Here is a 5,158-nt window from a genome sequence, read left to right as displayed (position 1 = left end):
CGCAGGTGCGGGAGAATTTTCGCACCTGTGACTCCAGTTTGCCAGCCCAAACTTCGCTTCTGCGATCAAATGTCCGCATCTGTGGACTCGCATCTGCGTGCATTCTTCCGCAGATGCGGAAACACCAGAACCAGCAGCCTTCAGCAATGATTCAAGAAATGAAAATGATCTGAACCTCGTCCGAAACTCACTCGAGCCACTCGAGACCCCGAACAAATATACCATCAAGTCCCATAACATCACACGAATCTACTCGAGGCCTCAAAACACATATAACAACATCGAAACAACGAATCACACCTAAATTCGAAATCATTGAACTTTGAAACTTCAACTTCCATAACCGATGCCGAAACTTATCAAATCACGTTCGATTGACCTCAAATTTTACACGCAGGTCACATTTGACATTACGGACCTACTCCAACTTTCATAACTGGAAATTCGACCTCGATATAAAAAAGTCCACTCCCGGTCAAACTTTCCAAAATTCCAACTTTCGCCATTTCAAGCCAAATTCTACCACGTACCTCCAAATTACGATCCGGACGCGCTCTTAAGTCCAAAATCACCCAACGGAGCTAACGGAACCATCAGAAATCCAATCCGAGGTCAAATACTAAAAAGTCGAACTTGGTCAACCCTTCCAATTTGAAGCTTCTAGCTGAGAACCGTTCTTCCAAATCAATTCCGAATAACCTGAAAACCAAAATCGATGGTTCACATAAGTCATAATACATCATACGGAGCTACTCATGCCCTCAAGCGATCGAGCTAAGTGCAAATGCTCAAAACGACCGGTCGGGTCGTTACATCCTCCCCCACTTAAACATATATTCGTCCTCGAACGTGCCAAGAGTTGTTCCAAAAGCCAACAAATCACTGTATAACCTTACCATGCAAATACCCGGGGGTGATCCCACGTCACCCTATTCCTTATAGGTCTGATAACATAACATAACTGAAATTTCTTAATGTAACCTAGCCCATAAGCCTTAGAATCCAATTTCCACATCAAAAAATTCCTATACAATTAGAATCTCTCATCTACACAGTGTATAAGTCTGAAAAAGTTGTATCAAGCCATATCCGTAACCCACGATGTAATCATATGATATACCTTAAAACTCAAACACTCATAGCGATAACTTCTAATCACAGTAGCTGCTCAAAACAACCGAATGCCGGTAATAAACCTCTTATCAAACAAGGCCTCGTTCTAACACTTTCAAATACTGCCAATGATGAAAGAAACACGCAAAAACTCATAACCACTCACCAAATCAACAAGTTGTGGAACTCCCTCTCCTTCGACAAGGACTATAGCAATTTTCTAAGCCGACTTTTGATATTATTCTTCCAACCACGCTGTAATAAATTTCGATAGTATTCATTCTAGGTTCAATGACGCTATCTCATCCAACGGGACCACTCTAGTGACATGACACATCAATACCATCTAAAGCCGGAACTCGTGTTCGTGCACCAATAAGAAACATTCCAAATGTACCCAAAAATGGAAAAATGACACTAGACAAGAGAACCGTCCCACAAGTTCAACGGGTATCACCACGATGCAATGCTAAGAACTCATCACACACCGCATACCCAAAACTCGCGAATCTAACACAAAGGGTCATACCTATACATAACTCCGCTACAATGCGTGACCCCATCCAAACACTAGTCCATATTATATACCTCGAGCTGCTTTGCTCAAAATCAATAACCCCGCAAAATTCGACATCAAGCACCCAAAGTGCATTACCATAATCACGGAGAGCAAATAACACACTGCCACCATCCGGTAAGAACACAGCTAACGCGCAATCAATCACGCAATACCTAATACTCATCTGGCTCAAATTTTCGCTATAAAGCCCCAATAGAACCGCACCATGTGTGCATATAACCAACGATCCACAACTCCTCGTAACATAGAGGGGTAACTCACAGATCCTTTTAGAACATGAATAAGCTCAACAATAACTGAATGGCACATACCTCAACAATAGCAGTTCGGAGTCAACAAATCTGACCCGGTGTAGAACACACATCCATATTGGGCATACCGATGCATCCCAAATCAACTCTGGTCACCCACCATAGATAAATAACCCTCCTAAGGTCCACACTGACTTAATCACAACACATACTATCCTCTGAATAACCTTGGCTACATATTCATTGTCCATAACCACGAAACAATCTACTCATGAGAACTTCCAGTCTCCAAATCCATAGAACACACGAATCACCATATCTGATCTCAACTCCACCACCTGAATGTCTAGCACTTATCCACTACACGATCATCCCACGAGGAATAATTCTATAATTCTTCTGTGGCACAAAGAAAAATTCGAACATCAGCAGTCGATCAAATAAGAGAATGCCACAATGTCGATGATGTATCCATAAATCAAACACATTACCCCTTTTGAAATGTATACTCTCATCAAGCCGTACCAAATAGTAATGCCATTTACCTAGTCATCTGAAACCGTCCATGCGGCCTAAGAATTTATGATCTTCCTTTCAAAACTGAATTGTGACCTTGCACATGCCAATCTCGATCCTACAGAACACACCACTTATACCATACCATCCTATTATAGATAGGAGAACTTCATAATCCACTCCGAGTCACAAGCAACTACATACTTAATTAGCTAAGAACTTTCCATTTGATCCCATCTAGGAGAAAATTACTATATATCAAATGCTCTCCACGTCAGTAGGAAATATATATCTCTAACCGTGGTAGAAACCATCAAGAACTCTCTGAATCCCATTTGCACAAAACCAAACCGTCAGGACTGAATTCCTCCAACTCAACCAAGCCACGCAGGTCGTCAAAACCTAAGTGTATTGCCACAAAACACCTGTAGTAACCCACCACATCATAAGTACCCAAAGAACCGATCATATCCATTACCATGCCGATCCAACCTACTACCAAGTTGTCCCATTTCCCCCGAGTTCCTTCTGAATTACCTTCAAATTGATATCTTTCCTTGCTAGTACACTACTATCCTTAACCAAAACTTTCCCCACGAACTTTAGCATAAAACCGTACCACCCTAAGGCTCATAAGCTGCTGAATGCTCTCTTAATCACCCCAAAAGTACCATAACGATAACCCACTTCGAAGAGACCTTCTCTGAATTTAAAGTTGTTCATCTTACCTTCCTGATACTGAATGTAGAATCTATAATAATATTGAAATACTGCGAGTCTCGACACCATCCAATGTAACCCTCCGATTCTAGCCATGTACAAATCCGCAAAATTCTCAATCGCCACATTTAGATCTTGAATTCATTAGAACCACTAACGAGAGTCATCCAATCAGCTCAAATCTCAATTAGACTGATCAAACCGGCCAAACGACCTGTGCCCCATTAGCACTCCAACACCCAAGGAAGTGACTCCACCTTAATGCAACCAAATAAATTCCTGCTACATGCACATTACATCCTTCACCAATAACAACTCAAGCCCTTCTGTGAATCCTCATATACTCATAAAGCCTAATATAATTCGTAGCCAGAAATTCCTTTAGTCAAGTCGTCCTCGATCTCGACCTCTGTAAGCCATAACTCATTCGCAAGTATACCTCAACTCGAAACCAATACAACACATAACCGTGTAATCAACTTATCAATAGCAGACTCCCCCACTTGGCTCAAAGCCGTAGATCAGAACACACAATAGCTCCTGATGCCCACACTCTGTTACTGCCATAACACCTTAGTGAGATTCAACTAAATCCTCCATAAGCTCATGCAACACAAATAATCTAATATCTCAAATCATCTGCAAATCTCGCATTCACCCTTGTAACAGTCAAGCCCACTCTCATAAGCGATCCAAAACACAAATTGCAACACATATATTTCATTGGTAAAAGAGAACTCGCTACAACACAACATAGGGATCACACAACCTCAGGACGCCCCGCAGGAGATAACCACCTGCTTTGCTTCAAGCTGACCTCCCTCTATACCCTTCCACAGTCATAAATATTACGCAATCACTTAATCTTCCTGAGTCTGAACTCATCTCACGACATGAAATCTACTTCACTCCTTAACTAACAACATGAAAAGATCCTTCAACACACCCATTACTCGGGGCTATACATCAAATCAAGATGGAAATCAAGCACCAAATAGTTCTCTTTACATTATAAGAAAACCCTTCTCGTCAAATTCAACCCATACGAACACATCTCGCAGTCATAACATGCTCATCACGTAGCCATCCTGCCACAAATTCCACCAATAGGGACACTACCGGACACATATATGTCCAAAAGAATGTGCTCACACAATCGACGTCTCTGTGCTCAAGCTACACTCAAAATCCGGCATCAAGTCCTCCAGATTGGCCCATTATCAGCATACTGAAATCACATCTCGCACCTCATCCAGGGAATCACAAGCCGTCAATGCATAGCTGATACCGAGCGCTCCTGTGCGCAGACGAATGCGTGGAAGGAATTCAAAGGATTACGCTTCAATCTGAATCAATGCCGCACGATAAGGAAAAAAAGATGGGAAGTAAATCCTAAATGCCCTGTAGCCTCTCGAAGATAGATATAGACGTCATCATACCGATCCGCAAGACTCTACTAGACACTTGCTCATGACTTGTAGAACCTATGAACCTAGAGCTCTGATACCAATTTATCACGATCCAAAACCCGCTAGTCGTGATGGCACCTAACCCAACCGCTAGGTAAGCCAACTAAGAGCTATCTAGTTTCAATAATGCTAATAAGTCAACTAAACAAAATAAATCATCTGATCTATAACAATTCCCAAGGACTGGTAATACAAATCATGAGCTTCTAAGAATAGAGTTTACAAAGCTGTTGTGAAGAAAATACATCTTCTGTTTGAAAAGTACATAAGCAGAATTTTATAATCTAAGCTACCGTGAACAAGAGGCAGTATACAACTGGAATGCAGGTACGCCTTCTAATCCAGCAACCATCGAACGCAGCAACATCAGCATTCGGGATCTGCACGCAATGTGCATGAAGTGCAGTATGAGTACAACCGACCCCATGTACTCAAAAAGTAACAAACCTGACCTTAGGTTGAAAGCAGTGACGAGCTGGAACATAGGTCGGGACCAACACCAATAACCA

Source organism: Nicotiana attenuata, chromosome 12, assembly GCF_001879085.1.
Source record: "Nicotiana attenuata strain UT chromosome 12, NIATTr2, whole genome shotgun sequence".
In the NCBI taxonomy this organism is placed as follows: Eukaryota; Viridiplantae; Streptophyta; class Magnoliopsida; order Solanales; family Solanaceae; genus Nicotiana; species Nicotiana attenuata.
The sequence above is the reverse complement of the archived record's forward strand: the minus strand, read 5'-3'. Positions refer to the sequence as shown.